The following is a 27,257-nucleotide window of genomic DNA, read 5'->3' as shown; positions in this document are numbered from 1 at the left end:
TTTGAAGTAGTATAATTAGACAATAAGAACATTTTAAGCACATAGATGAGAGCATCGGCTGACGTGTCCAATTTTCTATGCAACAAATGAGATCTGAAGTAATGGGAAGATTAAAATTTCTAGTTTGACACCCCCTGACAAATTCTGAAATTGTTACCAAGCAAACTGTCTCAAAATAGAGCCAGTGGCAAATTAATGGAGATAAAACAAAGACTGTAACTGTGAACTATGTACCCACATGTGAATTGGTTCAGCAATACCCATATCTATGGGGACATAAAATGAAGTTCTTTGTAGTACGGATTATAAGAATTCTGTTATGGAAGCTAAGGATATGTTAGAGCAGTCTAAACAAAAGATAATACAAAAATTGAGAAACTGGAAACTCTTTGCTATGGATATGGACAGGTACAATCAGCAATTTTTTTTATCCTTTTAGTTGTATACACAGGTCAGGCATATTTATATCAACCAAAAGAGACATTGTGGGTAGTAATTAATAAAGAGGTGAAGGATTCCATCTGGGAGGGGAATAAGCTGGTTGCATAAAGTGTGCACACCCTTAAACTAATAATTTGTTGAAGCACCGTTTGATTTAATTACAGCATTCAGTCTTCTTGGGTACACACCTGCCATCAATTGAAGAGACTCTGATTAACCCCAAATAACGTTCAGCTGTCCTAGTAGGATTTTCCTGACATTTACTCAGTTGCCTGCTTCAGCAAAAGCCATGGTTCACAGAAAGCTTACAACAAATCAAAGGGATCTGGTTGTTGAAAGGTATCAGCCAGGAGAAGGGTACAAAAAAAAATTCCACAGCATTCGATATACCATGGAACATGGTGAAGACCATCATCAAAAAGTGGAGAAAATATGGGACAACAGTGAGGGTACAAAGAACTGGACGTCCCATCAAAATTGATGAAAAGATAAGATGAAAACTAGTTAGGGAGGCTGTCAAGAGACAGTACAGTTGTGTACACTTACAATAAATGTAGATGTTCGAGTGTATTCACTGTTGCAATCATCACGCTTGGGTTATCTGCCTGCAGGTAGCACTCAGTCGGCCAAAATACCAGAGTCTTGGGATTTCTGTGTCAGATGCTGTCACCTCTTCCATGACGTCAGGTCATCAGGGGTATAAAACATGCAGCTGATGCCATTACATCAGTTTTTCATGCCCCAGATGTCAGGAGCCCCCAAAATAGGAAGCAATTACATGGTGTGGAACACCTCCAGTAAAAAGTAAATACCATAGCCATAAGATATGGCCAAAAACAGGACAGGTAGAAAGCATAGAAGAGTCAGGGGGCTGGAGGGAGGGTAACCAGGACTGCAACAGTGAATACACTCGAACATCTACATTTATGGTAAGTGTACACAACTGTACTATGTTCTTCATGTTTCACAGTTGCAGTCATCATACTTGGGTTGATTCCCAAAGCTGAGGAAGGGTGGAGGCAGTCAAGTAATAGTAGGGCTGGCTAGCAGGTCTTGTAAGACTGCTCTGGCAAATCCAGCTCTGGATTTAGAAAAGACAGATAAGTGGTAATGCTTGGTAAAGGTGTGTACAGAACTCCAGATTGCAGCTTCCAGGATGCCCCTGGTAGGGATTCCCCTGAGAAATACTGTAGAGGTTGATGTAGCCCTAGTGGAATGAGTTCTGATCCCCTGTGGGGTAGCTTTTCCATGGTGTTTGTAGCAGAAATGGATGCAGTGTGCTATCCATTTGGAAATGGTTTGCTTTGAAAAGGCCTTGCCCTCTGCCCCTGTAGCAAATCTGACTAGCAGCTGGTCAGATTTTCTGAAAGTCGTAGTCCTGTCAAGGTAGAACCTGAGTTGTCTGTGTACGTCCAAAGAGTGCAGGATCTTTTCCCCCTTTATTCTGAGGATTAGGGAAAAAGGTTGGTAAATGGATGGATTGGTTTTAGAGCCACACTGGATACCACCTTGGGCATAAAAGATGGGTTAGTCCTGAGGGAAACCTTGTCAGCATGGAAAATAATGAAGGGTTCCACAGCCATTAGTGCCTGTAACTCAGACACTCTTTTTGGTAAAGTAATGGCTAGATGTAAGGCTGTTTTCCAAGAGAGGAATTTTAAATGTGCTGTAGCAGCAGGCTCAAAAGCGTGAGCTTCTCTAGTACAAAGTTAAGGTCCCAGGCAGGGGTAGGAGCTCTCCTCGGGGGTCTTAAACTGTTAGCTCCTCTCAGGAACTGTTTGACCAGAGGATGAGAAAAGAGAGGTGGCTCAGTATTATAATGAGATGAGATGGCCGAGGCATGAATCTTAATAGAAGAGAAGAACAGGCCTTTGTGGAGCAGCTCTGCTAGGTGATCTAGGATTTGAGGTAAGGTGGGCATGGCTGTGTCCTTTCCTTGAGAATGGCTCCAAGAACAGTATCTTTTCCATTTTTCTGAATAGGATTTCCTAGTACTAGGCCTTCTGGCCTCAAGGATGACGTCCAGCACCTGTTTGCTGAGGGTTGCTGGTGGTGTATTCAGGGAATAAGCCAGGCTGCGATGTTCAGGATTTGCAGCTGAGGATGCAAAATCTGTCCCTCCTGCTTGGACAGCAGGGAGGGAGTCTGATGTAGGTGCCAGGGTGGCACTGCTGCCAGACTGCATATGAGTGGGTACCACTGCTGGCAGGGCCAGTCCGGTGCAATAAGGATTGTCCTTGGTTTGTCCTATTTGATCTTGAGTAGTACTTTTGAGAGGAGGGGCACAGGGGGGAAAGGCATAAATTGAGAGGTTTTCCCATGTAAAGGATAGGGCATCCACTTTCCATGCTTGGCTGTGGGGATTTCTGGTGCAAAATTTGCTCAATTGATGGTTTGGGGGGAGGCAAAGAGGTCCAACTCTGGTGTCTCCCACCTGTGGGTTGGGTTAGAAGTTTGAATGAGTTGGGTTCCAGTTTCCACTCGTGTGGGTCCAGCAGATTTCTGCTTAAGTCACCTGCCAGTGAATTTTGTTTGCCTGGCAGGAGCTGAGCTTGCAGGTGCACTTGGTTGCTCAAGGCTGTGTTCCACAGGGCCATGGCTAACCTGCAGAGTGGGTAGGAATGAGTTCCCCCCGCTTGTTTATGTACCACATAACTGTGGTTTTGTCTATCTTTATCAAGAGTTGTCCTGGAAGGATAAGGCATTTGAAGGCTGTCAGAGCATTCTGTACAGCTAACATTTCTTTTTGATTGATATGTAGGTGAATTTGTCCTGGGCTCCATTTGCCTTGAATGGCGCTGCCAGCCAAGTGAGCCCCTCATGCATAGTCTGATGAGTCTGTTGTCAGGGTATGGGCGGCGAGGGGTTGAGTGAAAGGGAGTCCCTTGTTGTGGTTGCAAGCCTCTGCCCACCAAATGAGCTCGGCCCTTAGATAAGGAATGATAGGAATAATTGTTTCCAGGTCCTGAGAATGTTGGCACCAGAGACTTTTTAAGTATCAGTGAAGTTTCCTCATATGCAGTCTTGCATATGGAATTAGTAGAATGCATGAGGCCATGAACACTAGGGCTTGCAGTATTTTTCTTGCAAATAGCTGGGTTCTGGTGGCCATTAGTCTGAAGTAGTTTGTCAAATAAACCTGCTTTTCTGGAGTAAGGAATGCCATCTGGGAAGTAGTGTCCAAGCTTGCTCCCAGGAATACAATCTTTTGGCTGGGCACCAGATGTTATTTATTTTCGTTGATGGTGTACCCCAGAGAAGTTAGAAGTCTCTTTACAAATGCTAGGTGCTGAAGAAGCAATTCCTGACTGTCTGCATGAATCAGGCAATTGTCCAAGTATGGATAAATTTGAATTTTTCTCTGCCTGCAGTATGCAATGGCTGGAGCCAGGCACTTTGTGAATACCCTGGGCGCAGCAGATAAGCCAAAGGGAAGTGCAGAGAACTGAGAGGCATAGGGCCTGCCCTGAAACGTAGATATTTCCTGCAAGATTCCCTTATGGGGATGTGCAGATAAGCTTCTTTTAGGTCTAGGGTGACTAGCCAAGAGTTCTTGGCTAGCACAAGAAGCAGCTGTTGTAGTGTAAGCATTTTGAATTTTGGGACCACCAGGAAGGTATTGAGAATGGAGAGGTCCAGGATAGAGCACAGAGAGCCCTCTTTTCTGGGCATGAGGAACAATCTGGAGTAGAAACCTTTGCTCTACTGGAACAGGTTGAATAGCCATGATACTGAGAAGAGAAAGTACTTGCTTTTGAGCCTCTGCCCATTGGTGTGGAGGAAGGTCTGGCAACGCGCTTGGGGTTGGCAGTGAGTGGAAGTAGAGTCTGTATCCCTGGGATACAATGTTTAGGACCCATCGGTCCTGGGTAATGGACATGCAGTTTTTTGCATGCAGGGCGAGTTTTCTTCCTAGGGGTGCAAGTACTTGGGCATGGCTGGGAAGGATGATAGACAAGTCATTGTGATTTTTTTTCCATAAGGAGGTGGCTTACCACTTCCATTGTTTAGATCTCTGTGTACCCTGAGACTGTAGCCTTGGTGGTCTGTTGCCCCTGGGTTTGGGCTGAGAAGACCTGATAGGGACTGGAAAGGACCAGTTTTTTAAAGGCCAATGCCTACTGAATCTACGTGGCTGTACCTGTAAAAAATCTTTACAATTTGCATAGATTTAGCATGTTCCTCCATCTTTTTAAGAACCTCTTCTGTTTTTGTGCCAAACAAACATTCCTGGTTTATGGAGCATCTAGTAATTTTGCTTTGACATGGTCTGGCAAGATTTTTTCCTTCAGCCAGGCATGCCTTCTCAGAACAGACCCAGTACAGCAGCCCTGCAAGATGTTTCAAAGGCATCAAAACCATACTGCAAAGTATGTTTACTGACTTGGTTGTAGAATGCATTAACTCTTGTAAATCTTTATTTTCTGCAAAATCTGGAAGTAACAACATTTTTTGTTTAATTAGTTCCATAATATGCTGCTGGTACTTCAACATGTGAAACTGGCAATTTAAAGCCCTGATGGCAAGAGTTGCAGAGGTATATACCTTCTTGCCCCATCTGTCTAAAACCCTCAAATCCGTGTCTGAAGGGGTAGGATTTTTGGCTGTAAAAGCCTTAATACTTTTAGGTCCCTGGGAAATGCTCTCTGGATCCACAGTGGGATTCTCAAAGAGCAATTTGTGAGAGTCAGGTACCCTGTAGTACCAGTCAGGCTTTCTAGGAGCTGGTGGTAAAGTATCAGGAGCAAGACTGGATTCCATGAAAACATCATCTACAATATCCAGGACAGGGGGTATAGCTAGAGGCCTGTGCTGAGGCAAGTCTAAAAATTCTCCGCATCTCTTTTTGGACTGTGGGTAGTCCTGGCATTCCCAGCGGAAATGCTCTCTTAAGGTATGCAAGGTTTCACCAAAAGCAAGGGGAGGCAGAGGGAATGGAATCCTCTGCATCTGAATCCTCATAGGTAGATAAGGGGATGTCCTGGTCATCGGGCTCATGGTCTGTTGAATCAGAAGGGAAATCAATTCTTTGCCTTTTAAAAGGGGAAGGCTGGCTTCCCCTAATTAGAGTTATAAGGTCTTCAGCCATTCTAAGCATTTGTTTCTGTGGCATGGGAGTCTGAGCATATGCTTTGGTCATCGGTTTACTCGGCATAGTGCAAACTCTGGGCCTGAGAAACCTGATCGTTTTAGTCTGAAATGAAGTAGTCAGTTTAATACGAACATTGGAAGGTCGGAATACACCCTCAGAAGCCGGTGCCTGCACAGCGGCTCCGGACCCATCCAAGGTAGAGACATCTGCAGGTTCCATAATCGAAGAAGCATCTTGCGGCATACTGGACTCCGAATGGGTCTCAGCAGAGGCCTGCGAATCTGTAGAAGTGGGTATCAGGAGCTGCGAAGGAGCCTCACTGAGTACCGACGGACTGGCGACTAGCTTAATGGAAGTGTCGTCGGCAGTTTTGGACCTATGCGGTCTGTCTCTGTCTTTATCCTTATGTTTTTTCAGAAGATCAGTAGTCGGATGGCTTACCGAAGCCACTTCGGAATATGGAGAACGACAGCAAAAGAATTTAGCAACAAAGCCCGACAACAAATAGTTTGGGCATTGAACAAGGTACAAAACCGACAGCGAGGGTACGTCGTGATCTTGGCCTAAACAGGAGACACAGTAAGAATGAAAATCTCTGCGAGGTATTTGCTTTCCACAGGCAAGACAATTGTTAACTTTTTCTGACATCGGTTAGAGCAAGAAAAAAGTATCCCCAACGGGGTACTTAGCTTTAGAAGACTTTAGGTTTGAAACTCGAAAAACAAAAATTTCAGGTAGCGGGCCGACTGGCATTTGCGAACTGCTTCTGCTTTGGGCTCCTGCACGGCAAAAAAAGCTGATGTAATGGCGTCGGCTGCATGTTTTATTCCCCTGATAACCTGACTTCATGGAAGAGGTGACAGCATCCGACGAAGAAATCCCAGGACTCTGGTATTCAGGCTGACTAAGGGCTACCTGCAGGCAGATAACCCAAGTGTGATGACTGCAACAGTGAAACACGAAGAACATCTACAGCAACAGTGAAGGAGCTGTAGGAATTTCTGGCAAGTATTGGTTGTGTACCACATGTGACAACAATCTTCCGTATTCTCCACATGTCTGAGTTATGGGGTAGGGTTGCAAGACAGAAGCCTTTTCTTACACAGAAAAACATCAAGGCCCAGCTAAAATTTGAAAAACAGTACATCAAGTTTCCCAAAAGCATGTGGGAAAATGTGTTATGGTCTGATGAGATCAAGGTTGAACTTTTTAGTCACAATTCCAAAAGGTATGAATGGCGCAAAAACAACACTTCGCATCACCAAAATAACACCATCCCCACTGTGAAGCATGGTGGTGGCAGTATCATGCTTTGGGGTTGCTTTTCTTCAGCTGGAACTGGGGATTTAGTCAAGGTGGAGGGAATTATTAACAGTTTCAAATACCAGTCCCTTTTGACCTAAAACCTTCAGGTGTCTGCTAGAAAGCTGAAGATGAAGAGGAATTTCTCCTTTCAACACAACAATGACCCCAAACATAAATCCAAATCAACAAAAGAATGGCTTCACCAGAAGAAAATAAGAAGTTATGTACTCACCATAACGTTCCATGTGGGTTGTTCCATCTCGCCTTCATTCTTTATTGATGGGTTCGGAGCCGATCCATCAGCTCCGATACAGCCATTTGCAAAGCTCAAGGTTTACCAGTAGCTCGAGACCAAGCCCCTTTATCCCATGATGCACTGCTGGAATTACCTCAGATCTTGTTTGCTGCGTGTACTATATCCATATAAGAGAACCACCCTCCCATAGAGAGGAAGAAGAATTGAACAACCAGGATGAGAACAGCCTCTAGGTCAACTATCAGCCAGGTGGGGGATGGAGGGAGGGACGCAAGAATGAAGGCGAGATGGAACAACTCACATGGAACGTTATGGTGAGTACATAATTTCTTAATGTGAAGTTGTTCAATCTCGCCATGCATTCTTTACTGATGGGTAGCAGCCCTAGCACCCTCAATCTCGGGTGTCTCACGGGAGTACATTTTTCAGGACCTTAGACCCAAAGGAAGCCCCGTCCCTGGAGGCCTTATCAACTTTGTAATGAGTAAAAAAGGTATGAGGCTTACACCAAGTGGCTGCAGCACAAATGTCATCAAGGGGCAATTTGGCATGGAATGCAGAAGATGTAGAAAAGTACAGTTTTGTACCTACCATAAATTTAGATGTTCGAGTGTTCACCCTGCTGCAGTCATCACATTTGGGTTATCCTGCCATCAGGCGGTCCCGCAGTCAGCCAGAGTTCCACAGTCTTGATCCGGTGTCAGTTGCTGCCGCTTCTTCCCTGACGTCAGTGCGCCAGGGGTATATAAGAGGCATCCAACGCCATTTTCTTCAGTTTTTATTGCCCCAAGATGTCAGGTGCCCCCAATAGGTAGGCAAAATATACATATATATATATATATATATATATATATATATATATATATATATAGCTAGATAAAAATAAAACAATACCTTTAGGCACAAGCAAATACACCACAGAGGTTGTATAGGATAGAGTGGTATAGATAAGTGCAGCTAGTTCAGAGGGGATGGATTGAGGGTAACCTGGACTGCAGCAGTGTGAACACTCGAACATCTACATTTATGGTAGGTACAAAACTGTACTACGTTCATCGTGTTACCCTGCTGCAGTCATCACACTTGGGTTGAATCACAAAGCTAAAGATGAGAGGTGGAGTTAAACAGGGTTAGAAGAAGCTAGTAGGCCCTGCAAAACTGCAGTGGCAAAACCAGCTCTAGTCTTAGAATATAGAGGTAAGTGATAGTGTTTGGTGAAGATGTGTACTGAACTCCAAGTTGCAGCTTCCAGAATATCCTTGGTTGGCACTCCCCTGAGAAAGGCTGCTGATGTAGCTGTAGCCCTGGTGGAGTGGGACCTAATGTTTGCAGGTACCAGTTTCCCAAGATGCATGTAGCAGAAACGTATGCATTGCCCTACCCATTTAGAAATGGTCTGTTTTCAGATAGCTTTTCCTTGTGATCCTGTAGCATAGGCTACAAAGAGCTGGTCAGATTTTCTGAAAGCCTTAGTTTTATCCAAGTAGTAACGTAATTGCCTGTGAATGTCTAAAGAGTGCAGGAGTCTTTCTCCTTTGTTCTGGGGATTTGGGAAAAAGGTGGGCAAATGAATGGTTTGGTTTAGGGCCACACTGGATACCACCTTTGGCATAAAGGAAGGGTTAGTTCATAGAGAGACTCTGTCTTGATGAAAAATGAGGAAAGGCTCCACTGCCATTAGTGCCTGTAGCTCTGAGACTCTTCTAGCTGAGGTTATTGCTAGTAGCAGGGCAGTTTTCCATGATAGAAATTTTAAATCAGATGAAAAAGCTGGTTCAAAGGGCAGCAGTGTAAGCTTTTCCAGAACAAAGTTGAGATCCCAAGTAGGTGTTGGTGCTCTCCTTGGTGGTCTTATGTTCTTAGCCCCTCTGAGGTACTGTCTTAGGAGTGGATGTGAGAATAAAGGAGGATCCGTGTTGTAATGAGCTGAAATTGCTGAGGCGTGGATCTTAATAGATGAAAAGGAAAGTCCTTTGTGCAACATCTCAGTTAAATATTGTAGAATCTGAGGAATGTTTGGATCAAGGGGATTTTGGCCTTTAGCCTGGTTCCTCGTGCAAAATCTTTTCCATTTGTCTGAAGAGGTTTTCCTGGTGCTGGGCCTCCTGGCCTCCAGAATGACATCCATAACAGCTTTGGATAGAGGTGTTGGCTGGTTGTTTAGGTAATTTGCCATGCAGCCAGGTTTAAAATCTTGCACTGGCTGTGTAGAATCTGACTGCCTCGCTGGGTGAGCAGGTGAGGAATTTGCCATGTGTGCTTCCAGGCATAGTCCGATGCATCTGTTGTCATAGTTTGCCTGGCTGTGGGTAAGGTGAAAGGCTGACCTTTGTTGAGGTGACATGCCTGTGCCCACCATAGAAACTCCTGTTGAAGGCAGGGAATGAGTGGTATCATTGTTTCCAAGCTGTGGCTGTGCTGAGTCCATATGCTTTTCAGGTATCATTGTAATTTCCTCATATGCAGTTTTGCAAATGGTATTAGTGGTATGCAAGATGCCATGAATCCCAAGGCCTGCAGAATTTTTCTTGCAGGGAGTTGGGGCTTTGTTGCCATTATTTTGAAATATTGAGTCAGCTGTTGTTGCTTGTCTGGCGTGAGATAAGCCATCTGGGCCGTTGTATTCAAGCTGGCACCCAGGAATATTACGTTTTGTGAGGACACTAGTTTTGATTTCTTTTTGTTTACTGTGTACCCTAGGCAACTGAGAAGGTGTTTGACAAATGCCAGATGCTTTAAAAGAATGTCCTTGCTTTCTGCTTGAATAAGGCAGTCGTCCAGGTATGGGTATATTTGAATTCCTCTTTGTCTGCAGTATGCAATTACTGGTGCCAGGCATTTTGTGAAGACCCTGGGCGCACTAGATAAGCCAAAGGGCAGTGCAGAGAATTGACAATGCGTTGAACCTGCAATGAAGCGGAGGTATCTTCTGCAATTTTGTCTGATAGGAACATGCAGGTATGCCTCCTTGAGGTCCAACGTTACTAGCCAAGCATTCTTGCCCAGCATGGGAAGAAGCTGCTGTAGTGTTAGCATCTTGAATTTTGGTACTTGCAGATAGGTGGTCAGAACTGAAAGATCCAGAATGGGAATCCATGCTTTGTCCTTTCTTGGGACTAGAAAGAGTCTTGAGTAAAATCGTTGTCCTTGCTCCTGTGTAGGTACCTGTTGAATGGCTCTCATGTCCATGAGAGCTGTAATTTGATTTTGTGCCTCTGCCCATTGATTTGGTGGCAGGTTTGGCATTCCTTTTATCCTTGGTAAGGTATGAAAGTGGAATCTGTATCCTTGAGAGACAATGTTTAGGACCCATTTGTCTTTTGTGATGATGTGCCAGTTGTCTGCCAAAAATGCTAATTTTCCTCCCAAGGGAGCTGCCAGGAGAGATTTGCTTGGTAGTTTGAGGATTGAGTCATTGTGTTTGTCTTCTGCTAGCTTGGGGCCTGTCTTCTCCTCCTTTCTGGGTAGCAGTACCCCATTGGCGAGGTTTGTAAGGGCCTTGTGACTGACCTCTGCCCCTTGGGCATCTGTATTTGCCCCTCTGTGATCTGTCAGAAGCTGGAAAGGACCAGTTTTTTGCTGGCCAATTTCTGCTGAAACGAGGGGGTTGTACCTGCAAAAAATCCTTGACTGTCTGCATAGACTTTGCCTTATCCTCCATTTTCTTTAAAACCTCTTCTGCTTTGACACCAAATAATACATCCTGCTGTAAAGGTGCATCCAATAATTTTGCTTTAACATGATCAGGAAGGGTTTGTTCTTTTAACCAAGCATGTCTACGTATGACAGAGCCAGTAACAGCTGCTCTACAAGAAGCTTCCAATGAATCAAATCCACATTGTAAAGTATGTTTGCCCACCTGTTCAGCTGCATGCAACAGATCCTGCATTTCCTTGAATTCAGACTGTTCAGTATGTGTGCTCATTTTTTGTTTTAATTGAGACATTAGGAATTGCTGATATTTCAACATGTGAAACTCACAATTTAATGCTCTCATAGCCAGAGTTCCTGAGCTGTATATTTTCTTTCCCCATCTATCTAGGGCTCTGGAATCCCTTTCAGAGGGCACATGATTTTTAGCCATAGAAGCTTTAGCTCCCTTAGGACCCTGGGAAATTGTTTCTGGGTCAGCCACAGGGCTTTTATAAAGAAATTTGTGTGAGTCAGGTACTCTGTAGTATCTGTCTGGTTTGGCTGGAGCAGGAGGTAGAGAGTCGGGATTTAGACTAGACTCCAAGTAAACATCATCCACAATATCTAAAACTGGAGGGATAGCAAGAGGTCTGTGCTGGGGTAGTAAAAGTAACTCCCGGAGCCTTTTCTTAGAATCAGAGTAGTCCTGGCCTTCCCAGTGGAAATGTTCCCTCATGGTATGTAATGTTTCCCCAAAGGAGTAGTCTTCAGGGGGAGATGCTGAGGGAATAGTCTTCAGCATCAGAGTCTTCATAAGGTGGAAAAGTGTAATCCTGTTCCTCAGAAGAATCTGAGGAAATTGAAACCTGGTCAGAGGAAGCATAATCCTCCTCTTGTCTTGGTCTTTTATCAGGAGGGGGATGAGAACCCCTGATTAGGGTAATCAAATCTTCAGCCATCTTAAGCATCTGTTTCTTAGGCATGGGGCCTTGAACTGTAGACTGATGTACAGTCTTCCTTGGTTTTAAAGGAGTTTTAAGCTTAGCATAAGATTTAATGGTGAGTGTAGTCGGTCTGAAGACACCTTCTGCAACCGAATGTGTTTCCACTGCACTGGGGTCTACTTCTCCTCCGGTGTCGGAAGGGCCTAATGAAGATGGCTGCGTCGGCCTAGTAGACTCCGCTTGAGAATCTGCAGCTGTCTGGGGTTCCTGTTCTGCGGTCGTCAGGGGCTGCGTAGGTGCCTCACTGAAAACCGGAGAACCAGCGACAGGCCCAGCAAAGGCCTTGGAGTCTGGCTTGTTCCTTGGCTGCCTGTCCTTACCCTTGCGTTTTTATGCATGCCGGTCGTCGCCTGCTTCGACGGCATGATATAATTAAATTTCCTTCCAAAGTAATGTCGTGCAAAGTCAAAACGGCGTTTGACAGTTCGTTTATTAAACCTAGCACAAAACCGACAACCTGTGATGTCGTGGTCTGGGCCCAGGCAAGGAATACAATAGGAATGGGAGTCCTTATGAGGTATTTGCTTCCCACAAGAAATGCAATTGTTAACTTTTTCTGACATCGGACTGAGGCAAGAAAAGGTTCCCCAACAGGGTACTTAGCTTTATTGAAGACTTCGGACTGAAATTCGAATCGAAAATCTCAGGTGTCGGCCGACCGGCACTTGCGAACTGCTTCTGCTTCGGGCACCGCGCGGCAAGAAAGACAAGAAAATGGCATTGGATGCCTCTTATATACCCCTGGCGCACTGACATCAGGGAAGAAGCGACAGCAACCGACGCCGGACCAAGACTTTGGAACTCGGGCCGACTGCGGGACCGCCTGATGGCAGGATAACCCAAGTGTGATGACTGCAGCAGGGTAACATGATGAACATCTGCTCTGGTAGAGTGAGTTTTAATGTTGTGTAGTAAGGACACATTAGCAGCTGAATAAACAAAAGTGATACAAATCAGATAGCCATTTAGAAAGCATTGTTGTAGCCACTGGTCTACCTTTTCTGGCTTCAGAGAAAGACACAAAGAGCTGGTCTGATTTTCTAACATCTTTTGTTCTGTCCAAATAATATCTGAGCTGTCTGTGAACGTCAAGTTTGTGCAGTATATACTCTAATTTATTGGAATGGTTAGGGAAGAAGACTGGTAATTCAATGACTTGGTTGATATTAGATTCTGAACAGACTTTGGGCAAAAAGGAGGGGTTTGTCCTAAGAGATATTCTTATCAGCATGGAAAATCATATAAGGAGGGCTGACAGATAAGGCTTGAAGTCCTGACACTCTGCGGGCAGAAGTAATAGCTACCAGAAATATGGTTTTCCATGATAAAAATTTGAGATCACAAGATGATGTTGGTTCAAACGGGGGAAGAATTACATGAGACAGCATAAAGTTTAGATTCCAAGGAGAATAAGAAGTCTTCACTGGAGGCCTCATACGAAAGGTTCCTTTGAGAAAGGCACTGGACAACTTGCGGGACATTATGTTTATCCCGTCAACTCCGAGATGAAAGTTAGATATAGCAGCCAACTGGACCCGAACTGTTGCGGCTGTAGCTCCTTTATTAAAGATCATAGTCAAGAATTCTAATATGGATGTCAAGGGGGCTTGATAAGGATCAATGTTCTGCTTAGAGGCCCATATGGAAAAATCTCTTCCACTTACTAAAATATAATCTTCTGGTGGATGGCTTATGGGAAGACAAAAGGATCTGCCTTGTCACACTGGAAAGGTTATGAAGCCTGGTTTGAGGGGAACTGGAGCAGCCAAGCTGTTAGCTTCAGTGACTGCAAGGAAGGATGGAGGTCCCCCAATGGATGTGTCAGAAGGTCCGGAACTGGGTCCAGAATCCATGGATCCTCCAAGAGATGATAATGAAGGAATGGGAACCAAATCTGCTGAGGCAAATAAGGGGCTATAAGAATGATTGTCGTTCCCAATGACTTTGCTTTCTGTAGAAGTCTGGGTGTTAACGGAACTGGAGGGAATGCAGAGTGGAGACCCGGGGACCAATTGTGTGCAAGTGCGTCTCTCGGGGGTTCTCTCGGTGGGGGAATCAGGGCAAAGTAGCTTCTGCATTTCGTGTTGATGTGACTGGCAAAAAGATTGCAGCAAGGCTGGCCCCATTTGCGGAAAATCCTGTCTGCAATCTCTTGCTTGAGGGACCACTCGTGCGGCAGCAAGATTGCCCTGCTCAGTTTGTCTGCTATCATGTTGGATCTCCCTGGGATGTGCACTGCCAACAGAAAGCACTGGGAGGAGACAGCCCACTGCCAAACTCTGAGAGCTTCTCGGCAAAGGGGGTAAGACTTGGTTCCGCCTTATTTTTTCAAGTACCAGACTACTGACATATTGTCTGTCTGAATTGCAATCTCCCTAGAGGAAGAGAGTCCTGGAAGTACTGCAACGCCAGACGTACTGCTCTCATCTCCAGAACAGTGATGTGCAGATGTGACTCTTGATCCGTACATGTGCCTTGGGCAGTCTTTCCCTGAAAATGCCCCTCCCCCACCCTATCAGGGAAGCGTCCATGGTCACAGTGGCTACTGGAGGGGGTAGTATAAAGGGGCGTCCTATGGTTACATGAAGAGATGTCAACCACCACTGGAGCTCTCTCTTGCAAGAGTTTGTAATTAAAATCATGTGATTCACTGGAAGTTCCTGATAAGACCATTGAGTGAACAGCAGCCACTGAAGAATCCGCATATGGATCCTCGCTAGTGGCATGGCCAAGATTGCTGCAGCCATCAAAGCCAATACTTTTAAAACTTCTGCGGCTGGTGCTCTGTCGTTCGATACCAATGAGCTGACATGCTGGCGAAGAAGAAAGACCTCGATTGGTAGTCATAGAGTAGTGTTTGAAGTGTCTAACTCTGACCCTATAAAGACAATATGCTGCGATGGCGACAAGGCAAACTTTTCTGAGTTGACTGTAATCCCTAAATGATTGCAGAGTGTAATCCCTTGCTTGAATCAGTTGATGCCTGGTGGTGGAGGTAAGGAGCCAATCGTCTAGGTACGTAAACACCTGGAATCCTAGACGCCTCAGGTGAGCCGTGACCACTGCCATGCATTTGGTGAACACTCTGGGGGCTGTAGTGCGACCAAAGGGCAGGGCTCGAAATTGATAATGATTGGCTCCCAGCCGGAAAAGCAGATGATCTCTGGATGGCCTGGCCATTTTTATGTGGTAGTATGCATCCTTGAGATCTATCGAGCACATCCAATTGTCTCTCCCTAAAAACGGAAGTATAGATTGCAGTGTGGCCATCCAGAACTTCTCTTTCTTCACAAATTGGTTGAGTCTGCTGAGCTCCAAAATGTGTCTCCAGTCCCATGTTTTCTTTGGAACCAAAAAGAATCTTGAGTAAGTTCCGGATCCTGTCTGGTCTGCTGGGACTGGCTGAATGACTCTTTTTTTTTTCTAGCAGCTTGTGGACCTCTATAGTTGCTTGTTCCCTTTAACTGGGTGGAACATCCGGGATTCTCCTTGCGGGTATGGGTGGAGTGGAGAATGGTATGAAATACCCTCTGGAAATAATACTTTGTACCCAGCTGTCATTTGTTATATTTTGCCAGGCGTCTGGGTACAAAGATAAGTGACCCCTGACTGCCTCCAGAGCAGGGCAGTCGGGCCTCCTTTCAAGAGCACTGACACGGTTGACCAGAGAAGTGATCTCTGTCACCTTGGTGTTGTGGACCCCCTCTGCCACGAGGGTGGCGTCTTCCATTATTACACCCTCCTCTGTCCCTAGATGGGGGTTCACCACGTGTGTCCTGAAAGGCTCCTTGGGCTTTTCAGAATCAGATTTTTCCTCGCCTTTGGGGTAAGGCAGAGTAGGGGGTGGAAAAACGGACTCCGACGGCAGACACAGTCATTCCCTCCTGTTCACACCTGGTCAAAGTTTCCTTCACTTTAGGCCCAAAGAGAGATGAGCCATCAAAAGGGGGTGTTCACAAATGAAGACTTAAAGGGGTCTGCGAAGGAACACAAGCGCATCCAGGAATGTCTTCTTAGAGCAATTCCTGTACCCGCTGCCCTACTCGTCCCATCAGCTGCATACGATATAAGACGCATGGACAAGTTCACATTGGAATTTAGGGTAGCAAGCTGGGCGGCAACTTTGTCAGAAGCCCCTGCAGCTACAGTGCCCTGAAGAGCATCTCCCAACTCCTTAAGGAGATCTCTTTGCAGCTTGGTGAAATGGGTCAAATAGTTCAGGGATCGGAGTGTAAAAGTCTCTGAACTAAACATGCATTTCCCACATGTATCCATGATCCTGGACTCTGTTAGGAGGATGGATAGACGAGGAAGTCTCAGACATTTCCTTTTTGGTGGCCGCTGCCACCACCATGGCATCAACAAGGACTCCTCTGGACAAAAAGGATTTATCTACGGGGGCAGAAATAAACTTAATAGGCCTCCGAGGGACAGGATCCGTGGACTCTGGTGACTCCCACACCCTCCAAGAAATCAGCGGAATGAGCTCATCAAAGGGCGGAGACACCCAAGAGGTGGAAGGTTGAGATCCGAAAGCCTTCAGGAGAAAGTACAGTTGTGTACCTACCATAAATGTAGATGTTCGAGTGTATTCACTGTTGCAGTCATTACACTTGTGTTATCCTGCTGGCAGGCTACCCACAGTCGGCCTGAATTCCAAAGTCCAGGTCCGGCGTTGGTTGCTGTCACCTCTTCCCTGACGTCAGTGCACCAGGGGTATAAAAGATGCAGCCGATGCCATTTTCTCCAGTTTTTGTTGCCCCCGATGTCAGCTGCCCCCAAAAGGGTAGGCTAAAAATTTGCAAATAAAAATGCATGCACTAACATAAACATTACCTTCCTCTACAAGCAAATACACCACATAGGTCGTATAGAATAGAGAAGAACAGATAATTCCCAATGAAAGGGGGATGGTGGGAGGGTAACCTGGACTGCAACAGTGAATACACTCGAACATCTACATTTATGGTAGGTACACAACTGTACTATGTTCATTGTGTTTCACTGTTGCAGTCATTACACTTGGGTTGAATCCCAAAGTTGAGGTTGGGCGGCTGGGTCTAAACAGAATTAGGAGTGGCTATGAGGCCCTGCAGAACTGCAGTGGCAAAGCCTGCTCTAGATTTAGAGTAAAGAGGTAAGTGATAGTGCTTGGTAAAAGTGTGCACTGAACTCCAAGTTGCAGCCTCCAAAATTTCCTTGGTTGGTACTCCTCTGAGAAAGGCTGCTGATGTGGCTGCTGCCCTGGTAGAATGTGGCCTAATATTCTTAGGCACTGATTTGCCATGCTGTGCATAGCAGAAACCAATGCAGTGTCCTATCCATTTTGAAATAGTCTGCTTTGAAACAGCCTTTCCTTGTGATTCTGCAGCGTATGCCACAAAAAGTTGCTCAGTTTTCCTGAAAGCTTTTGTTTTGTCCAAGTAGAAGCGCAGCTGTCTGTGTATGTCCAAAGAGTGCAGAAGTCTCTCCTCTTTATTCTGGGGATTTGGATAAAAGGTTGGTAAATGAATGGTTTTATTAAGAGCCACACTGGATACTACCTTTGGCATAAATGTTGGGTTTGTCCTTAGAGAAACCTTGTCCATATGAAAAATGATAAAAGGTTCCACTGCCATTAATGCCTGTAACCCTGAGACTCTTCTTGCTGAAGTTATTGCTAGGAGCAGAGCAGTTTTCCATGATAAGAATTTTATCTCAGCTGTATTGGCTGGCTCAAAAGGAGGTAGTGTGAGCTTTTCCAAGACAAAGTTGAGGTCCCATGTTGGTATAGGTGCTCTCCTTGGGGGTCTTATGTTTTTTGCCCCTCCGAGGTACTGTCTTAGCAGTGGATGAGAGAAAATAGGAGGTTCCATATTGTAATGAGCTGAAATGGCAGAGGCATGGATCTTAATTGATGAGAAGGATAGGCCTTTGTCCAGCATCTCAGTTAGGTATTGTAAAATCTGGGGAATATTTGGAACAAGCGATTCAAGTCCTTGTGCCTGGTTCCAAGCACAGAATCTCTTCCATTTTTCTGCATAAGATTTCCTGGTGCTGGGCCTCCTGGCTTCCAAAATGACATCCATAACAACTTTAGAGAGAGGTGTGTTCTGAGTGTCTATATTATTCTCCATGCAGCCAGGTTTAAGGTTTTGAATTGGCTGTGCAGGATCTGATTCTTTTGTTGGGTCAGATTTGAGGTAAAGTCCAGGCTGGCCCTTGAGACAAGCTCTTTAGGATTGGGTACCAGTGCTGGCGTGGCCAGTCTGGGGCAATCAGAATCATTTTTGGCTTCTCTTGTCTGACTTTTAGGAGTACCTTGTAGAGTAGAGGCAGTGGTGGATAGGCATAAACTGTTAGGGTTTTCAAGCTGAATGATAGAGCATCCACCTTCCATGCTTGAGAGTGATAAGTCCTTGTGCAGAATTCTCTGTAGTTGGCAGTTGTGATGGGAGGCAAATAGATCTATGTTTGGGCATCCCCATTTCTTTGTTATCATGCTGAAGACTTGTGGATCTAGTTTCCACTCGTGAAGGACCATGAGGTTTCTGCTTAGTTCGTCTGTCAGTGTATTTTTCTTTCCTGGCAGGAATTTTGCCTGCAGATGTACTTGATAGGCCAATGCTGTGTTCCACAAAGTCACGGCTTGCCTGCAGAGGGGGTAGGAATGTGTGCCCCCTTGTTTGTTTATGTACCACATGACTGTAGTATTGTCCGTCTTTAGTAATAGTTGTCCTGGATGTAATAGGTCCTTGAAGGCTGCCAGGGCATTCTGTACAACTAGCATCTCTTTTTGATTGATATGAAGATGCATTTGGTCCGTGGGCCACGTGCCCTGTATACATTTTCCTGCCATGTGTGCTCCCCAGGCATAATCCGATGCATCTGTTGTTAGTGTCTGCCTGGCTGTGGGTAAAGTGAAAGGCTGTCCCTTGTTGTGGTGACAGGCCAGTGCCCACCATCGAAACTCTTGTTGCAGGCAGGGAATGAGAGTAATTATTGTTTCCAGGCTGTGGCAATGTTGAGTCCAAACACTTTTTAGATACCATTGTAGCTTCCTCATATGCAGTCTTGCATATGGAATTAGCAGGATGCAGGATGCCATGAAGCCCAAAGCCTGCAGAGTTTTTCTTGCAGGTAGCTGGGTCTTTGTTGCCATCATTTGAAAGTAATGAGTCAGTTGCCTTTGTTTGTCTGGTGTAAGATAAGCTATCTGGGCAGTTGTATTTAAGCTTGCACCCAGGAATATTATCTCTTGCGAAGGCACTAGTTTTGATTTCTTTGCGTTTACTGTGAACCCTAGGCAAACTAGTAATCTTTTTACAAACGCCAGATGCTTTAGTAGAATGTCCTTGCTCTCTGCTTGAATAAGGCAGTCGTCCAAGTAGGGATATATTTGAATTCCTTTTTGTCTGCAAAATGCAATTATTGGTGCCAGGCATTTTGTGAAGACCCTGGGCGCAGTAGATAAGCCAAAGGGTAGTGCAGAGAATTGGTAATGCATTGAGCCAGCTATGAATCTGAGGTATCTTCTGCAAGACTGTCTGACTGGGATATGCAGGTATGCCTCTTTGAGGTCCAAAGTAATTAGCCAAGCCTTCTTGGCCAGCATGGGTAGAAGTTGCTGCAGTGTCAACATTTTGAATTTTGGAACGTCCAGGAAGGTATTTAGAGTAGACAGGTCCAGTATTGGTCTCCAAGCTTTGTCCTTTCTGGGTACCAAGAAAACTCTTGAGTAAAATCCTTGTCCCTGCTCTTGCTGTGGTACTTTTTGAATAGCCCTCATGTCCATGAGAGCAGAAATTTGTTTTTGTGCCTCTGCCCATTGATTGTGTGGCAGGTCTGGCATACCTTTTGGCCTTGGTAGGGTGTGAAAGTGGGACCTGTAACCCTGGGAAACAATATTCAGTACCCATTTGTCTTGGGTAATTTTGTGCCAATTTTGTGAGAAAAGTGAAAGTTTCCCCCCTAAGGGTGCCTGCAAAAGGTAAGTGTTTGGCATGGGTAGAGGGAAGTCATTGGGACCGTTTCCTATAGGGTTGTGATTTGTCTTCTCCGCCTTTGGGGGCTGAAGCACCCCATTTGTTTAGGTCTGTATGCACCTTGTGACTGAGATCTGCCTCTTGGGTGTCTGTATCTGCCTCTTTGTGGCCGGTCTGACACTGGAAAGGACCAATTTTTTGAAGGCCAGTTCCTGCTAAATCTGGGTGGCTGAACCTGTAAAAAAATCCTTTACTGTCTGCACTGATTTTGCTTTATCCTCCATTTTCTTTAACACCTCTTCTGCCTTAACACCAAACAAAGTATCATGCTGTAATGCAGCATCCAACAATTTTGCTTTAACATGATCAGGTAAACTTTGTTCCTTTAACCAATCATGCCTTCAAATGACAGAACCTGTAACTGCGGCTCTGCAAGAAGCCTCTAATGAATCAAAACCAGATTGCAAAGTATGCTTTCCCGCTTGTTCAGCTGCATGCAATTAATCCTGCATTTCCTTATTTTCAGGACATTCTGAGCTTGTAAGCATTTTCTGTTTGAGCAAAGACATTAGATATTGTTGGTAATTAAGCATGTGAAACTGATAGTTTAAAGCCCTTACAGCTAACGTAGCAGAGGTGTAGACTTTTTCCCCCCATCTATCCAGAGCTCTAGAATCCCTATCAGAGGGAACAGGATTTTTAGCAGTGGAAGCCTTGACCCCTTTGGAACCCTGAGAAATTGTTTCTGGGTCAGCAGCAGGGTTTTTATAAAGAAATGTATGTGAATCTGGGACCCTGTAGTACCTATCTGGCTTAATTGGTGCAGGGGGTAAAGAATCAGGAGACAAACTGGATTCAGAAAAAACATCATCAACAATATCTAGTACAGGGGGAATAGCAAGGGGCCTGTGCTGAGGATGTAAAAGAAAATCTCTGAGCCTTTTCTTGGATTCAGAATAATCCCAATGGAAATGCTCCCTCATGGTGTGCAGGGTTTCCCCAAAAGAGTAATCCTCAGGAGGAGAGGCTGAAGGGATAGATTCTTCAGCATCAGAATCCTCATAGGGAGGAAGAGAATATCCCTGTTCTGAAGAGGAATCAGAAGAAACAAAAACCTGGTCAGAGGAATCATTGTCAGTATCTTGCCTAGGCCTTTTATCAGGAGGGGGATGGCAACCCCTGATCAGAGTAATTAGGTCCTCGGCCATTTTAAGCATCTGTTTCTTTGGCATGGATGACTGTCCTGGTGAATGCTGTACTTGTTTCTTTGTCTTTATAGGTGGTTTAGACTTTGTCTTGGCTGCTAAAGTAGTCCTGATAGTAAGCTGTGTAGGTCTGAAAACACCTTCAGAAGCCGATGCCTGCTCAGCGGCTCTGGACTCATCTGAGGGAATAGTCTCCGTAGGCCCAATACCTTGAGTTTCCAGAGACCTAGTTGTCTCCACGTGGGAGTCGGAAGCGGCCTGTGGCTCTGAGGTAGCGGGTGTCAGGGGCTGCGAAAGCGCCTCACTGAGAACCGGCGACTGGCCTAGAACAGGCTTCGTTGTCGGTTTTGGACTTCGGATGCCTGTCCTTTTCTTTGTCCTTGCGCTTTTTATGAATTCCGGTCGTCGGTTGTTCAGACGGCATTATATAACTAAACCTTCGGCCAAAGTAATGTAAAGCAAAATCAAACTGATGCTTAATAGTGCATTGGTTGAATCTAGCGCAAAACCGACAACTAGCAACGTCGTGGTTGGGGCCTAGGCAAGGAATACAGTAAGACTGAAAATCCTTATGAGGTATTTGCTTCCCACAAGAAATACAATTGTTAACTTTTACTGACATCAGTCTAGAACAAGAAAAAGTTTCCCTAACGGGGTACTTAGCTTTATTGAAGACTTCGGTTCTGAAATTCAATTTCGAAAATTTCAGGAGTCGGCCGACCGGCACTTGCGAACTGCTTTGTTTCAGGCACCGCGCGGCAAGAAAGACTGAAGAAAATGGCGTCAGCTGCATCTTTTATACCCCTGGCGCACTGACGTCAGGGAAGAGGCGACAGCAACTGACGCCGGACCTGGACTTTGGAATTCAGGCCAACTGCGGGTAGCCTGCCAGCAGGATAACCCAAGTGTAATGACTGCAACAGTGAAACACAATGAACATCTGACTTGTCCTCAGTAGGGCTTTTGGACTGCCAATCACCCCTCTGCCTAAGGATCTCGAGTATCTCTGCAAAGGAGATATCCTCAGAGGGGGATTGTGGGGACCCATCTGACTCATCCAAGTCAGTGTCAGATGTCAAAGACTCCTTTGGGGAGTCCAAGTGTCTCCTCTTGCACAATATCTTTCTGGAGACCTCCTCAGTGGGAGCCTCTGGGGAGGTCTCGGAAGAGCAGGGGGCACCCTGTGGGGCTACCTGAGGCTCAGGGTCTCTACGCTTAGCCTGGACGATGGAGGCAAAAGCGGAGATAGACACTTTGGGGTAAGAAGAGGCCAGACCTGGTGTCGAGGATATCTTTGGGGACAAGGCTCTCCTCATGGCTTCGAAAGCATCACGGCTCGAATGAGGAGGAGTCGATGGACCTGAAGGAATCGCCAGCCCCTCCCGCACCGAGGTTGTAGGCTCCAAGCTGGAGGTAGGAGCCGAGCTCATCCGAGCCAAAGCCCCGAGAGGAAGAATTGGCATCGACAAGTCGGTGCAACTATCCTCCCCGGACTCAACAGGAGAGTGTCAGCTCCTAGAGTCCCCTGTCGGCACAGAGGACGTCAGAGTTGATGCCAGGCCTGGTGCCCGTAAGAGCTTTTGCACCAATCGGTCAATATCCAAATCCAAGAGGCTGACAGAAGACTTAGAGGAGTGCACTGACGGTGCCAATTGAAGGAGTGGAGATGCAGGTGTCTCAGATACCAGCTCCAAAACTGTGGACCAGCTCCGAAACGAAAAGACACTTTGCTCAGAGAGCTGTGAAGCTGATGTCCCAAAATCTTCCATTTTTTAGACTTTTTAGATGCTTTAGATTCCTTGGAGTCTCCTGAAGACTTTGAGGACTTGGGAGGACTTGCTGGCCCCATCCTAGTCACTCAATGCTTCGGAAAAAGGATGCTTCAGCAAGCCCCTATCAACAAGCTTCCTTTTCCTCTCCAAAAAAACCCTCAAGGAAAACCAGTGGTAAATACTGCAGGACTCCTGCAGATGCACAACACCTAAGCAATATACGCACTGAACGTGCCCATCAGTCACAGACATCTTTTGCCCACAGTCTGGACATGTCTTGAATCCACACTTTGGGTGTTTGTCCTTGTCCTCAGACATATCCAAACAAAATAACCCTTTAGTCTGAACATGAAAAACAAAGCCACAAACAGCCTAAATAGTGTCACACTATGCTATAAAACAAGAACCACGCCAAAGCTCAAAACACACAAAGCCTACAGTAAGCTAGTTTAACCAGAAAGCCTAATAAAACACACACACACTAAAACAATGGCCCAAAGGACCATCAATAGCTAAATATGTATATATATCTATATAAGTAACCAGATAACTACTAGGCCAAAACACGAGGCCACTACAAACTATGCTAAACTATCTAAATAGCACACGAAGGGAAAGAGGAGCTTGTAAAAAGCTACAGAACTACTCTATCACTAAACTATGGAATAATATCAAAAAATTTGAAAATAACTTGCGAAAAACGCTTTTTCTTTGGTGAATATTGGCTCGAGCAAACAGGAACCTCAGAGATCCATGCCACGGCAAACTAGATCTGAGGTAATTCCAGCAGTGCATCATGGGATAAGGGGCTTGGTCTCGAGCTACTGGTAAACCTTGAGCTTTGCAAATGGCCGTACGGCTCTGAACCCATCAGTAAAGAATGAACGGTGAGACTGAACAACTTCACATTTAAAGTTTTGGAATGGCCCAACCAGAGCCCAGACCTAAAATCCAATAGAAGATCTGTGAGGTGATCTGAAGTGGGCTGTGCACAAGAGATGCCCTCGCAATCTGACAGATTTAGAGCGCTTATGCAAGGAAGAGTGGGGAAACATTGCGAAGTCAAGATGTGTCATGCTGATAGACTCCTACCCAAGAAGACTGAATGTTGTAATTAAATCAAAAGGTGCTTCAACAAAGTATTAGTTTAAGAATGTGCACACACAACAAAGTATTAGTTTAAGAGTTTGCACACTTATGCAACCAGCTTATTGTACGTTTTTTATTTTTTTATATTTTTTCCCCCCAACAGATTTGTTTGTTTTTCAATTGAATTGTACAGGTTATTGGTCACATTAAAGGTGGGAAAAGTTTTGAAATAATTTATTGTGGTTTCATTTTTTTTATATCACAAAAACCTGGCATTTTAACAGGGATGTGTAAACTTTTTATATCTAACAACTGTACATACACACACACACACACACACACACACACACACACACACACACACACACACGTGCGCGCGTGTGTGTGTGTGTGTGTGTGTGTATATATATATATATATATATATATATATATATATATATATATATATATGGGTTACCTTCATTTGATCGACAGACCATTTGACTGAAACCCATTTAATCTAAAGTTCATTTGACTGACAACCAGTAATTCAGTACACTTCAAGACAAATATAACAGGGATTGGTCCCCCTACCAATGTCGTGTGACCCTGGAGTTGGTATATATATATATATAGTTAGGGGGGTTGGGGGGGGGTGAAGCCCCCCACCTAGTTTCTGTCAAAAGAAGAAAATAACACAAAAGGTACAGATTTTGAGCAAAAATAGGAGGGGGCTTCACCCAACACCCCCCCCAATGTAGGGGGCTGTGCCCCCCACACCCCCTAACTATATATACCAACTCCAGGGTCACACGACATTGGGGAGGGGGACCAATCCCTGTTATTTGTCTTGAAGTGTACTGAATTACTGGTTGTCAGTCAAATGAACTTTAGATCAAATGGGTTTCAGTCAAATGGTCTGTCGATCAAATGAAGGTAACCTATATATATATATATATATATATATATATATATATATATATATATATATATATACACACACATATATATAAAGAAAGATAGAAAGATAGAGACAGATAGACATGTATATATAAATATATCTATAAATACATCTATACTCATATCTATATCCATCTCCGTATATGTAAGAAGGCATACAAACGTCCTCTTCATTAAGAAGGACCCTCTGCTGACTAATCTGACTTCACACTAATTGCCATTCTGTCACCATTGTCTAAAATATTAAAAAAGTGCATCAGTTCCAAATTACTGTAATAACTAATCATAAACAATCTTCTCTCCACCAGAGCAACATGGCTTTCAAAACATTTGTAAAGCGAGAAATACTGACTCTCTTGACTCTTACATCACTCACTTTATTTACATCTCAAAATTAAATCAGCCTTCTGCTATCTATCCACCTTCTGTAAGTAACTCAGTACTCTGCATTGTCATCTACTCTACTGCATATTTACTTAACATTTACATCTGTATAGAATATAATTAGAATAAAAGACTTACTACTGTATGTATAGTTACTATACTATCTGTTTTGACACTGTAAAATATATTTTAATTGTACTCTGCCTGACACTGCTGACATTATATAATTTAAAAGATTTTGATAGCACCACATGTACTGGAGCTTTTCTTCACTGGCAGAAAAATGGTCTTTGTGCCCAACTGGACCTCCTTGGTCAACAGATGTAAAATACATACATACATGCATGCATGTATGCATGCAAACGGCCTACACCCGAAAAAAAGGACCTGAACCTAAGTAAGCTAATCACTTTTCTCCCAATAGGGTTTTTAAGCCACTAAATTAAACCATTCAGAGACTTTAATGGGGCACCTTTGCACATGTGCAGTGGTGCGCCCATTAAGGTCTACAGACAACTTGCATCCTTCCTACTTTGACGATACTGAAGTTAAAGTTCCATATTTTACCTCAATGACATCATTTTATGGAAAAAAGACATTTTTAAATTATTCTTCTTGGTGAAGAAGATGCCACAAACATTCCTTAATGGGGAAAATACTAATTTGGCAGTTTATGCTCCACATGCCGCTGTGCAAAGGTAAGTTTCCAAATGCAGGCAAATCACTTTAAAGTCCATTCTTTGTGCCTGAGAAGAAAATCATGTTGAGTAAGGAACACTGGTTAGGTAAGGCATGCTGCCAGTTTACTGATGGAGAGGAAGGGGCAACAAGGTAAGAAACACACACATGCATACGCGCAGGTACACACACACACGCATGTGCACACACACACACACACACACACACACACACACACACACACACACACACACACACACACACACACACACACAAGTATTCTGCGGTACTACCAGTAGAGGGGAGACCTGCATTTCTTTAAATACAGATCCCCAGCAAATGCGGAGATAAAAGGCCTGAAGCATATCCCCCAAAGCTGCAGCTCCTAGAATGCTTCAACACTGTTTTGGCCCTACTGCATGACTGCAGTTATGCAAGCAGTGCTTCACCCTTAGGAGGTTTTTGTCTTTTCCCCAATGTTGTGTGACTATGCCGGTACTACCATTAAGTAAGGGTGTGAGTGGATACAGTCCCCATATGGTGAGGTGCAGTGGGGGCTTGTCCACCCCTGCAAAAAATGTTTCAGTGATATTCCCAAGTATACATTTTGGGAGTTTACCTCAGACTGTATGCTCAGTGATCATGTAGCTTCCTGCTTTTGTACTGGAGATCAATAACTACAGAATGACTTGTTGTACCACTCAGCTGAAAAGGAGGGGGTATGTCAAAAACACAAAAGCAAAGAAATTCTCTGCAGGTAAGGACTGCCTGGTTTAGCAAGTTAGTAAATTTTCCTACAGAACAGATAAGAAGCATTTCCTTGCGAACCAATTTTAATACATCTCATTAGATTTGCTTTAAGTCTACCCCAGGCTTTCTTTTTGTTCCAGTACCACTATTGCTTTCATGATCTCCTTGGTATATCCAATATAAGTGGGGTTTGCTAAGGGTAGAAAATTCTAATATCACATGAGGTTTCTGCTAAACTAACTGCAGGCAGCAGACAGGGAAGAAGGTACATCTAGACTGGCAAGAACTTCCAAAGGGGGTGATGCAAAATGCGCCTGCTAATTCTAAACTGCTGAAGCATCAAATATTTACCACATTCTGCCAATAAACATTGGACTTTTACAAACTATGGTTTTCAAGTGAAATGGCAGAGTTCAAGGCATAATGAGTTTTTCCTTAAAATGGCTTCTTCCTCTAGAACATCTGAAAATTTAGGAGTATCCTTTTCAAAGGTAGACTAGTTGAAAAATGAAACCAGACAACTGTACTAGGGAGCTCTTGAAGGCTGTGTTTACTTACAAAGTAATTGAAGTGAAACTCTAGACTTCATTAAAGACTCATTTAACGTGCATCAAAAAGGAACATATTTGTCATGGTGATATTACTTGTAGTGAAAAAAGTAAATATAGCAAAGAAAGATAGCTCAAGCAAAAAAATCAAGCCACAAATTAGAGCAAAAACACACCAACAGCTTAGTTAATTTCCT

At 44.4% G+C, this 27,257-nt stretch overlaps 1 protein-coding gene across 4 annotated transcripts in view; it reads right to left on the bottom strand.

The window, feature by feature from the left end:
• Positions 1 to 27,257, bottom strand: part of AKAP9 (A-kinase anchoring protein 9) — a 3,155,794-nt gene that overhangs the window by 2,596,227 nt on the left and 532,310 nt on the right. The window lies entirely within an intron of this gene.

Source organism: Protopterus annectens, chromosome 3.part1, assembly GCF_019279795.1.
Source record: "Protopterus annectens isolate FY-2018-M chromosome 3.part1, PAN1.0, whole genome shotgun sequence".
NCBI classification, from domain to species: Eukaryota; Metazoa; Chordata; order Ceratodontiformes; family Protopteridae; genus Protopterus; species Protopterus annectens.
The sequence above is the reverse complement of the archived record's forward strand: the minus strand, read 5'-3'. Positions and strand labels throughout refer to the sequence as shown.